Genomic DNA, 13,316 nt, shown 5'->3' on the forward strand with positions numbered 1-13,316 from the left:
TCTGTTGTCATTTAACAGAACTTTTTGGACTGCTGAAAGGGGTTGTGTTCTGAACGCTGGTTGGTGGAGACATTTAGACTATATTCTTGACCTACGTTGTCGCGTAATGCGTTTTATGACACGCCGCGTTAGCGCACCCGGAAGTGATCCGAGGCGCGGCGCGCAGCGCGTAACGTAAGCATAACAGGTCATGTGACTTGTTAATAAAACTTTTCATTGGTTCATTTTACTTTTGTTAATTTAATGATGAAAAGCTTGGTCATATGACCTAAAAATTACGCTTTTTATTATTTTCGAACAATATTTTTTTTTCAAACATATGTTATAATATTCCAGGCTAATGTACTTTCCCGGAAAATTTACAACTGTCTTGCAAGTAAAATATATTCCTTTTTCGAGAAAAAGGGCGTTTCTTCCTTCCATGACGGAGCCGTTGAGTAAAAGAGATTCGGCCTGCTGTCTTAGTCGCCGATACGCCTGATTATCAGATTCTTATCGATCACTTTATGTTGCAGACATGAAAAACACAACTGCCCTTGACCATTTATCTTTACTGCGTTCCTACATATTATACCTTTTATCCGTCATGTAATTGGACTGCTTTATTTCACTTGCCTTTTACTGATTCGAAAACAGTCACTAAAAGTAAAAACTTTACAAATGAAAATACTACTACCGTGTTTTGTTTTAAAAACCTTTATTGTGAAAATGTCAGTATACAAATACGGGCCTATAACCACGTGGGCCGGCCACGGAGCAAACTCAAATCGTATATGATGAGGAGACATTTACACTGTAGAAGAACGTAACGAGCGGGCCATTAGGTGACAAGAACAAAGGTGTCTAACAGTTGCGGAATCGGTGGACGTACATTTTGTAATTAAAATATGACAGGGCCACTTACAATAACATTTTCTAGATATACATTTGCGGGCAAAGAGTTACGAGTCCCATTTATACCGGCGCCATTTTGGGCGAGGCCGGGCAGGTCCAAGATATAGTCAAAATGTCTCCACCAACCATCGGCCAGACCAGAACCCCTTTCGGCCCTTTATGTTACAAGATGGTGTCTTCCATTCAGAAAATATTGGTGGCAGCATTTTGAAAGGAAACAGAAACAGCCGTTCTCCTAGTGAGTTTCACATTGTTACATTTAGGAAGAATGTTGAAGAGTAGTATGTGGAAAATCTGAAGCCATTTTTCTACAAACTCTCAATCAGACTTGGATGGAAAAAAAAACCTGAAGAATGTACAAACTGAAAACCAATTTTTGTCTGTATAGCACCAACAGTAACGCTTGAGTCAGCTTTGTGTCAAGCCGCCATTTTCATTCAATCAATAGCGTCCCCCTGCACACATTCAGGGACCTGGTCGTGTCTTCAGATGAAACGCATTGTAGGAAAAGAAGCAGAAAGGAAAAGGAAAAAAGTTCCGCCGGACCTAGTGAAGCTGCAGCAGGTGCAAATAAGCTTCAGACAGTCTTACAAGCACTGCTCAGAACTCTCAACTGAGGCACTCAACATCCAGGACTTGCCATTCGGATCTTGGCGCCTTGTATTTTTGTTTTGTTTTTGATGGAGGGGAAAGAACAAAAAACAGACATTGAAAAAGGCTCAACAGTGCAGGGCGCCTTGTGCTGGTTCCGACCTATTCACACATCGGTCCGCTACTGACATCACCTCATAAACCAACGGGGCACCCCACGCCGACTTTCGGCGCAGCATTGTAGGATGGCCACACCAGTGCGGCAATTTGCTGGACACCACCTCGGTGCCATCCAGATCTCGACGCGTTCATTCATTCAATAGCGTCCCCCTGCACACATTCAGGGACCTGGTCGTGTCTTCAGAAGAAACGCATTGTAGGAAAAGAAGCAGAAAGGAAAAGGCAACAAGTTCCGCCGGACCTAGTGAAGCTGCAGCAGGTGCAAATAAGCTTCAGACAGTTCTACAAGCACTGCTCAGAAATCTCAACTGAGGCACTCAACATCCAGGACTTGCCATTCGGATCTTGGCGCCTTGTGCTGGTTCCGACCTATTCACACATCAGTCCACTACTGACATCACCTCATAAGCCAACGGGGCACCCCACGCCGACTTCCGGCGCAGCATTGTAGGATGGCCACACCAGTGCAGCCACTTGCTGGACACCACCTCGGTGCCATCCGGATCTCAGCGCGTTCGAGTCACTGTGCCGGAAGAGTGACCGGAACTCAGCTGAACACGCCGTCTTTCGGCGCAGCATTGTAGGATGGCCACACCAGTACGGCAATTTGCTGGACACCACCTCGGCGCCATCCGGATCTCGGCGCGTTCGAGTCACTGTACCGCAACAGTGACCGCAATTCAGCTGGACACGCCGTCTTTCGGCGCAGCATTGTAGGATGGCCACACCAGTGCGGCAATTTGCTGGACACCACCTCGGTGCCATCCGGATCTCGGCGCGTTGTGCTGCCTTCGGCCTATTCGCACATCGGTCCGCTACTGACGCCGCCTCACGTGCCAACGGATTTTCTACGCTTTTTGTAGCCCTATGTCGCATAACAGGTCATGTGACTTGTTTATAAAACTTTTCATTGGTTCATTTTACTTTTGGTTTCCTAAAGATGGAAGGCTTGGTCATATGACCTAAAAATAACACTTTTCATTGGTTTAGAACATTTTTTTTTCCCAAACGATGAAAGCCCCACCTTGTTTCTGGATCATTCAGACTGAAGCTGGCGTCAGCATGAGAGCACCACCATCTCTTGGCTCCGTCGTGGTCATTCCGCGAGCAATCATGTCAGCCGCTCCCCACCGGAAGCCTGCGGGAGTCGGGGGCCCCCAAGACTTTTACACAATCTTCACGGCTGAGGGGACGCTTTTCGAGAATGGAGCCCAAGCCCTAGCAGGCAAGCGTCCGACTTCCAAGGTGTCCCAGGGCCATTTCAGTGGACCAGGCCCAAAACCGAAGAGCCGTCCGCCATTTTGACAGCCATGTGGCAGCCGCCTATCGCTGCACTGCAAGAGTGGGAGCAACTCCACAACATGGTGAGCGAGACGCTGTGGCCGCAAGAGCGAGCGCAACTCAGCTAGATGGCCGCCACCTGGGGAGGCCCGTTCACGCCGCCTCCCCCCCCCCCCCCCCCGGGCCGCCGCACGCCAATTTTCGGAGCAGCATTGTAGGATACCAAAACCAGGGCGGCAGTTTACTGGACATCACCTGGGTGCCTGTCGTACATGTTGTGTCAGCCATGTGACACTGGACACAGACCGCTACTGACGAGGCCTCCCCCCGCACCACCCGGGACGCCCCACGCTGTTTTTCTGTGCTGCATTGTAGGATCCCTAAACCAGTGCGGCACCCAGGCGACATCACCTGGGTGCCGTCCAGAACTCTGCACGTTGTGCTGCCTTGGGACTATTCGCACAACAGACCGCTACTGACGAGGCCTCCCCCCGCCCCACCCGGGACGCCCCACGCCAATTTTCGGAGCAGCATTGTAGGATCCCTAAACCAGTGCGGCACCCAGGCGACATCACCTGGGTGCCGTCCAGAACTCTGCACGTTGTGCTGCCTTGGGACTATTCGCACAAAAGACAGCTTCTAACCATTGTTGCTTTTTGTGTTAATAAATGTTTAAATGTTTTTAGTTTTTGTTCTGTTCATTATCGTTAAAAGTTAATAAAGTTTTATAACCTTAATTTGTTGGAGTGTTATCTATTTTTTGAAAAACGGGTGAATGGGGCCTTGAATCGGGTTATTGTCATGTGTGGGCTTTGGAAGTGTGCTGCTGCAGGATCGGACATTTCAAACTCAAATGCACGTTCTTTTTCTTACCTTTCCGAAGCATGGAGCGCAATAGCAGGCAGAGAAAGGGTGATGCACGTGTTGAACACTACCTGACCTGGCAAGTTGCTGGCAGTGCCCCCCCGCCCGCTCCTGAAAGAGGGCACACACACACCGCCGCCCCGAGTACTTCACAAATCTTTAAAAGACCATGCGCTTGTTCATGAGGCTTAAATGGTTTATCACCTCTTCTAGAACCCCTACATCGACCCTCTGACGTTTCATGGAAAAATTACCATGTAACACAATACCAAGCCCTGTCAGCTGAAACCCCCAAGGAATCGTGGGGCATATTATCAAGGGGGTTTATCTCCGCTTTTTTGGCTTTAAAAACCATGAAAGCGGAGATAAAATTATTTCCCTATTATCAAACTGTCGCTAACACCAGTTAGTGACACCTAAAAGGAGATAGCGACCATCTTGGGCCCGGCTTTGCATGTCAGTGATACTTATCACTAATGACATGCAAAGTGGCGTGCCAAGATGTTAGCGACTGGAAACAGTCCCTAACATCGCTACCTTCTATTACCAACTTTTGGAGATATTCGCGCTAAGCGCGAATATCTCCAAAATCTAACACCTGCCCTGAGCAGTTCTTAGCCATGTTATCCAATGGGAGGTGGATAACATGGCTAAGAGCATTAGGTCGATAATACATGAATATCGCTGACTTTTCTGCGATAATAGCAAGGTTTATCTGCGATAAAAATCGCCGATGTGCGGCGATAATTTTTGTCTCTAAACAAGTTATAGACAAAAAATTATCGCTAGTTGTTCGTAATATGCCCCCGGGTTTTTGCTTGCAGAAATCGGGAGGCGGGAGACTAGCACTGAAATCAGTACTCACACGCCTGAATCAGGAGGATTGGCATGTCTGAATTCTCTACAGCTGGGGCCATAAACTACATCCGCAGGGGTAGGTGATAGCCTGGGACCAGCCTGGCATCTAAAATGGCTGCCGTGCACGACAAAATTGTGGCATTCGAAAAAAGGCAAGATGGCGCAGCCGCTGGAAGAGATATATCAACATATATCAGCCTCCTCAGCCACCCTCAGAAAACATAGGGGATTAGGATATGTCTCCCGCACCCCCTTATACCTAGTACTTTAATTAACGAAGCACAAAATGGCGAATTCCCGTTTCGCTACCAGTTTGCGGCCCAGTTCGCGGCCCGTGAAGCGCTTCTACCGTGAAAAATCATTTTTTTTTTATTTTCCCCACGGGACCCTTTAATAACCCCAACAACATTCCTAGGGGGTCAAGAGGGGGATACCTTGCCCCCTTTCATTAAATTCCCCCTTAGTTTTTCACCTTTTCTTCTCTCTCGATCCTACCGAGAGACAAGATGGCGGCCGCTCCGGACTGTCACGCAGCAAAAAAAAAAAAAAAGCTCACGCACAGCCGCTGGAAGAGATGTATCAACATATATCAGCCTCCTCACCCACCCTCAGGAAACATAGGGGATTAGGATACGTCTCCCGCACCCACTTATAACTAGTAATTTAATTTACGAAGCACAAAATGGCGAATTCCCGTTTCGCTACCAGTTCGCGGCCGCGCTTCTACCGTGAAAAATCATTTTTTTTTTATTTTCCCCACGGGACCCTTTAATAACCCCAACAACATTCCTAGGGGGTCAAGAGGGGGATACCTTGCCCCCTTTCATTAAATTCCCCCTTCGTTTTCCCCCTCTTCTTCTCTCTCGATCCTACCGAGAGACAAGATGGCGTCCGCTCCGGACTGTTTAGAATGTTGACAGACACCGGAGAGCCAATCAGCTTTCTGCGCGCAAAGTTCCGATAAGCGAAAAGTAAGCGGACCGGATCGCTGCCCAGAGCGCTGTTACAGATATATATCTTGGTTTGAACGTTAATTTCTCAAAAACTACTGGAGCACATATATTGAGACCTAGCAAAGGCACATCGGGCTAACAGTCCCTACAATTTTGCCAAGTTTCGTGCAAATCCATTCAGCCGTTCGAGCTAAAAGTGAGTCCAACCGCCCTATGGAAAAATGAATGGGAAAAACGCGTTTTGGGACCCCCCTTTTTTCTCAGCCCCCCCTTGACGAAACCCCACCAAATTTTCAGGGGCTGCTCAGAAACAAAATGTGCCATTTTCCTGAAAATTTCAGCCGATTCCGTCCACAAACGCCAAAGTTATTAGACATAGAATTTTCAAAAGTCCCATAGGGAAAAAATTCTAACTATATATACCTACTGGCGATAGCCAGTAGGTAATATATATATATATATTACCTACCGACCGCCAGTAGGTAATATATATATATATATATATTCACTGAAAAAACCATAGGTTATAGACCATATATAGTTAGGAATTCGCATTTACAAAACCTTATTTTACTCACACAAAACCATTGAAATTCCATATATAGTTAGTTGCACTAACTATATATCGCGCACCCGCAATCCACTGCTGATGATGTCACATATTACATCATTCATGACATGGTCAGTGACATCACTGATGACATCACTGATGACATCTCAAATGACATCACTGATGACATCTCAAATGACATCACTGATGACATCACTGATGACATCTCATTTGACATTACTGATCACATCACTGATGATATCATTCATGTGATAATACGATGAACCTCTTCAGACTCTAATATAACCTTAGATACAATCAGTGTAAACAGACACTCACAGACTGTCACTCATCCATGGAGTTACTCACACACCTAGTCAGTCAATCAAAGAATCAATCACACCTCCATTTCCTCAACTATACAGTTATACAAACTTTACTTATTCAAACATATACTAACACATATTAACTCTCTTATACAATCCCTGATACAAGTTCACAATGATCCATACAGCCACTCACACATTCACTGGCTCTTATGCACAGTTATTTATATATGTCAACTCTCACATGTACTGTGTTTTACATATGTACTTACTTTGACATGTAGCACTGAGATATCCATTCACTCACCAATACACTCATGCACACAGTCAACCGCCCATACAGCTGTTTCCACATGCACTTTTGAAACCATACATCTAGTGAATCAACTGCTCACACATCTATGCACAGAGTCATACACCTCCCAGCCACCCACACACACACTCAGTATCCCATACAAATACTTGGGCAACCAATCAATAACCCATATAGTTACTCATATAGCTACTTATCAACACATGCAACAGTTTACAGAACAACAGACATAATGATGCACAAATTAAGACAGTTTAGTCACTAACCCATGCACTCAGTGAGACACATTTAATCACTCACTCATACAGTCAGTCATGCACCTACTAAATCCTTCATCCAGACACTTATACATCCACTCATTCTTCAATATGTAAGACATATTTTAACTTTACAGAAACATACAGTCACTGGATGTTGTCATCAGTGATGTCATCAGTGATGTCATTTGAGATGTCATCAGTGATGTCATCAGTGATGTCACTGACCATGTCATGAATGATGTAATATGTGACATCATCAGCAGTGGATTGCGGGTGCGCGATATATAGTTAGTGCAACTAACTATATATGGAATTTCAATGGTTTTGTGTGAGTAAAATAAGGTTTTGTAAATGCGATCTCCTAACTATATATGGTCTATAACCTATGGTTTTTTCAGTGAATTTTCAAGGTTTTGTAAATGCTAATTCCTAACTATATATGGTCTATAACCTACGTTTTTTTCAGTGAATTTTCAAGGTTTTGTAAATGCTAATTCCTAACTATATATGGTCTATAGCCTATGGTTTTTTCAGTGAATATATATATATACATACATATATAAACATATATCATCTGTATATCTACATATAAATACAAACATAAATGCATGCATACATATACTTATATGCATTTTAGGGTTGTTAGGGCGTTTTCGTGTGTATTATGTTGCTTTTTTAGGGCTTTTGGGTCAATTAAGTAGGGTTCCCGGAGCCTAGGGCTGAGGGGCCGGTTCAGTTTCGTGCGTATTGGTGTTGGCAAGGTTTTGAGGGATTTTGGCGGTTTTTGGTCGAGATTTGGCCGTTTTATGGCTTTTTTTTGTGTTTGCGGGGGGCGCGTATTCGGGTTGAAATTCGTCCCCGTTCCAGTGGATGGATTGAGCTGATTTTTGGTGAGATGTTAGGGAATCGCTGGAACTAGTGTCCAGCCAAGTTTGAAGCGGATCGGAGCAGTGGAAGTGCTTTAAAGAGCAATTTTTGTGCGGAGTAGCGAATTGTCATGTTATTCAATGGGAGTTTTTGGTGCGCATGGAGAAGGTGAATTTGGGATGTTCCAGTTGCGCTAGAGGGACGGGGCTTGGGTGAGCTGTAGGGAGAGTGGATCGGCAGGTGTGCCGAATTTTTGGGATTTGTTGGCCGAAGGGAAGGGTGTGCTTGGGCAAAGTCGATTTGGTGAAAACGGTGCGTTATTTACATGAAAGTTGAAAAAACACTAATAAAAGCAAAGCTAAAAAGCCACCTCATTACAAACAGAATGGCTTTAACTTAAACGAGGGCGAGATCTATTGCATTTTCAATGCTTGTTTACTTTGGTTCCATCAAGAAGGCATTCAGATGTGTCACACATTTGCCATAAATTCTGAATGTTAGCACTCTAGTTGCACATTAGATCACTGTAGTAAAGCTACTGCTCACCAGGGACGTCTGCTGCTGGTATTCAAAGTGCATGTTTCAGTCTGCATGTCAGAATTTTTTTAATGAAATAGAAGAGGATTTGAGAAGTCACTCAAAATGATCCCTAATTTTTCTTTCTGAAGCACTAATCATACTTTCTATGGCAAAATTAACCCCCTCATGTTGTTCCTTTTTAAATTGAGTGTTTTCAGACTTACCACTTCATTCCAATCAAGATGGCTTCTGGTGTGCCATACTTTTGTCATAAGTAAGACTGTTAGCGCTCTAGTTGTTCTTTAGAACACTCTGGGACATTCTGTCATTGGGCTATACTTGGGGTACATCTGGGTGATATTTGGGCTACATTTAGGCTCTTTTGTCTCTGGTGGCCATCTTGCGAGACTATGTCAGAATTTTTTAATGAAATTGAAGAGGGTTTGAGAAGTCACTCAAAATGTGCCCTAATTTTTCTTTCTGCAGCACTAATCATAATTCATATGGCAAAATATACCCCCTCATTTTGTTCCTTTTTAAATTAAATGTTTTAAGAGTTACCACTTTATTCCAATCAAGATGGCTTCAGGTGTGCCATACCTTTGTAATAAGTAGGACTGTTAGCGCTCTAGTTGTTCTTTAGAACACTCTGGGACATTCTGTCATTGGGCTATACTTGGGCTACATCTGGGTGATATTTGGGCTACATTTGGGCTCTTTTGTCTCTGGTGGCCATTTTGGGAGACTGCATGTCAGAATTTTTTAATGAAATAGAAGAGGATTTGAAAAGTCACTCAAAATGTGCCCTAATTTTTCTTTCTGCAGCACTAATAATACCTTCTATTGCATAATATACCCCCTCATTTTGTTCCTTTTTAAATTAAATGTCTTAAGAGTTACCACTTTATTCCCATCACGATGGCTCCAGGTGTGCTATACCTTTGTAATAAGTAGGACTGTTAGCGCTCTAGTTGTTCTTTAGAACACTCTGGGACATTCTGTCATTGGGCTATACTTGGGCTACATCTGGGTGATATTTGGGCTACATTTGGGCTCTTTTGTCTCTGGTGGCCATTTTGGGAGACTGCATGTCAGAATGTTTTAATGAAATAGAAAAGGATTTGAGAAGTCACTCAAAATGTGCCCTAATTTTTCATTCTGCAGCACTAATCATACTTTCTATGGCAAAATATACCCCCTCATGTTGTTTCTTTTTAAATTAAATGTTTTAAGAGTTACCACTTTATTCCAATCAAGATGGCTTCAGGTGTGCCATACCTTTGTAATAAGTAGGACTGTTAGCGCTCTAGTTGTTCTTTAGAACACTCTGGGACATTCTGTCATTGGGCTATACTTGGGCTACATCTGGGTGATATTTGGGCTACATTTGGGCTCTTTTGTCTCTGGTGGCCATTTTGGGAGACTGCATGTCAGAATGTTTTAATGAAATAGAAAAGGATTTGAGAAGTCACTCAAAATGTGCCCTAATTTTTCATTCTGCAGCACTAATCATACTTTCTATGGCAAAATATACCCCTTCATGTTGTTTCTTTTTAAATTAAATGTTTTAAGAGTTACCACTTTATTCCAATCAAGATGGCTTCAGGTGTGCCATACCTTTGTAATAAGTAGGACTGTTAGCGCTCTAGTTGTTCTTTAGAACACTCTAGGAGGCTGCAGTAGAACACAAAGGAATCAACTGACAGTCTCTGTCCTTGTTGGATGTACATGTTTTACTGAGAATGTCAGACTTCATTTTCACATGACTGAGAAAGATAATGTGAATTTACAGAAAATATGCTTTCAGTTTAGCTTATAGATCCCCTTCAAAACCACTGTGGGAAAATCATGAGATATTAGTTTTCTTTCAAACAATATTCATGATATCACAGCAGAAGGTTTTTTCACATGGTAAAATCACCTTAGAACCCACCACAATTCCTAAAACGAGTATGGTACCATCATCAAATGATTTATAATGTAACTAAAGTCCTAAAACCCTCTATTAACTACAATGCTTTTAAATGAGGTGCTATCATGTATATTGGTCCCAAGATGGCTGCCAACACTTCTTGGATGAAGTGCTGACAGCCAATCAGATCAGATGTGTGGTTAGGCTCCGCCCAGATATATATATTTTTTTGAACCTAAATTACTCAAAATCCACTGGAGCACATATATTGAGACCTAGCAAAGGCACATCAGGCTAACAGTCCCTACAATTCTGCCAAGTTTCGTGCAAATCCATTCAGCCGTTCGAGCTAAAAGTGAGGCCAACCGCCCTATGGAAATTAACATGGGAAAAATGCGTTTTGGGACCCCCCTTTTTTCTCGGCCCCCCCTTGATGAAACCCCCCCCAAATTGTCAGGGGCTGCTCAGAAACAAAATGTTCCATTTTCCTGAAAATTTCAGCCAATTCCGTCCACAAACGCCAAAGTTATTAGACATAGAATTTTCAAAAATCCCATAGAGAAAAAATCCTAACTATATATACCTACTGGCGACCGCCAGTAGGTAATATATATATATATATATTACCTACTGGCGGTCGCCAGTAGGTAGTTATAGTTAGGATTTTTTTCAATGTTAAATCTCAAAATTCTATTTGGAATAACTTTGGCGCCGGTTGACGAATCTGCCTGAAAAGTTCCTGAAAATGGCCTCGCGGCGCCCCGGTCCTTCCCTGAAAGTTTGGGGGGGATTTGTCAAGCGGGGGCCGAGATAAAAGGGGGTCCCAAAACGCGTTTTCTCCATGTTAATTTCCATAGGGCGGTCGATTTCACTTTTAGCCCGAACGGCTGAATGGATTTACACCAAACTTGGCAAAATTGTAGGGACTGGTAGCCCGATGTGCCTTTGCTATGTCTCAAGATATGTGCTCCAGTGGATTTTGAGTAATTTAGGTTCAAAAAAATATATATATCTATAGGCTCCGGTACGCGCTCCGGGGAGCACACCGGGCGCGCCACGCGACTTGCGCACAGAAAGCTGATTGGCTCTTGGGTGTCTGTAAACATTCTAAACAGTCTGGAGCGGCTGCCATCTTGTGTCTCGGTAAAATCGAGACACAAGAGGTGGCAAAAACAAAGGGGCAAATGACCATAAGGGGGCAGAGTAGACCCCCTCTGACCCCCTAGGTTTGATGTGGGGGCTAAAATAGGGTCCTGCGGAGCATTTAAAAAAAAAAAAATTCGATTTGCGCGGGGGGAGCACCCGGTACGCGCACCGGGAAGCGCACCGGGGAGCGAAGCACGGGGAAAATCCAGGACCATATTTATGAAGGCCTTGTGCTGCCAGTTTTGCGCCGCCTGTGCGTCACTTTTTGTGACTCACCAGCGGTGTAAAAAAATGCGCCTTGTTACGCTATATTTAAAAAGTGACGCATCTACCTAGATGCGTCACTTTTAAAATATAGCGCAACGAGGCGCATTTTTTTACACCGCTGGTGCGATGCGTCACTTTTCTGTGCGCACTCCTTATGACATTCCAGATGTGTCATATTTAATGTGTGACGAATCATGTCGCAAGGAGTTACAGATACGTCAGTATTTCTGACATATCTGTAAACATAAAAGTGACGCGAGGCAGGTGCAAGATTTTGACGCAACAGCATCCTAAAAGTGACGCAGTGAAATCTCATAGATTACATGAGATTTCACTGCGTCACTTTTAGGATGCTGTTGCGTCAAAATCTTGCGCCTGCCTCACAGCCGGTGTAAGACTGACGCAAGATCTTTCACATGGTGCTTTCCCCATGTGAAAGGACGCATTACTGCAGTTGTGTCACTTTTGTGACGCACTCCAGCAATGCATCACTTTTGTGACATCTGGAATGTCGTAAGGAGTGCGCACAGAAAAGTGACGCATCGCACCAGCGGTGTAAAAAAATGCGCCTCGTTGCGCTATATTTAAAAAGCGACGCATCTAAGTAGATGGGTCACTTTTTAAAATCCTGCGCCACAATATATCTGCGTCAGGTATAATGTATGCAGAGGGGGTGTTCCCCTGCAAAAAGCTTTGCAATAACGACGCAGTGAAATCTATGAGATTTCACTGCGTCACTTTTAGGATGCTGTTGCGTCAAAATCTTGCGCCTGTCTCACAGCAGGTGTAAGACTGACGCAAGACCTTTCACATGGTGCTTTTCCCATGTGAAAGGACGCATTACTGGAGTTGCGTCACTTTTGTGACGCACTCCAGCAATGCGTTACTTTTGTGTTTACAGATACGTCAGAAATACTGACGTATCTGTAACTCCTTGCGAATTGATTAGTCATAAATTAAATATGACATATCTGGAATGTCATAAGGAGTGCGCCCAGAAAAGTGATGCATTGCTGTTTTCACGTAGCGATGCGTCACTTTTCAGAAATGAGGCCTCCAGTTTATTCACTGTGTCACCTCTACAACCCTTTCTTGCATCAATACGTCCCTTTTGCATACATTACACCTAACGTAGGAATAATGTGGCACAGGGGTTTACAAAGTAATGTATTTACCAAGAAACGCCACTTTGTAAATATGAATAAATAAGGTGCATTTTTTATTGGAATGTTGTGTCACAAAAAGTGATGCTTTGGTGGCGTTAAAGTGACGCATGGCTTCATAAATGAGGCCTTCTACCTTCAACTCCAGCAATGCATCTTTTCTTATCCTTCAACACTCCTGTTCTTTTTCAACATTTTCATTGAATAACAATATTCCCCATATTCACTCTTCTTCTTATAACTTTATTTCCTAACACTCACCTTCTTTCAGTCCTCCTACTTCACTTCTTTTTTCCTCTCATACCTTTCTGTTCTTTCTTACTCATTCTCCTTTCAATTATCAATGCACTCTATTTCACTTACTCTTTTTCA

This window comes from Lissotriton vulgaris, chromosome 8 (assembly GCF_964263255.1).
Source record: "Lissotriton vulgaris chromosome 8, aLisVul1.2, whole genome shotgun sequence".
NCBI lineage: Eukaryota > Metazoa > Chordata > Amphibia > Caudata > Salamandridae > Lissotriton > Lissotriton vulgaris.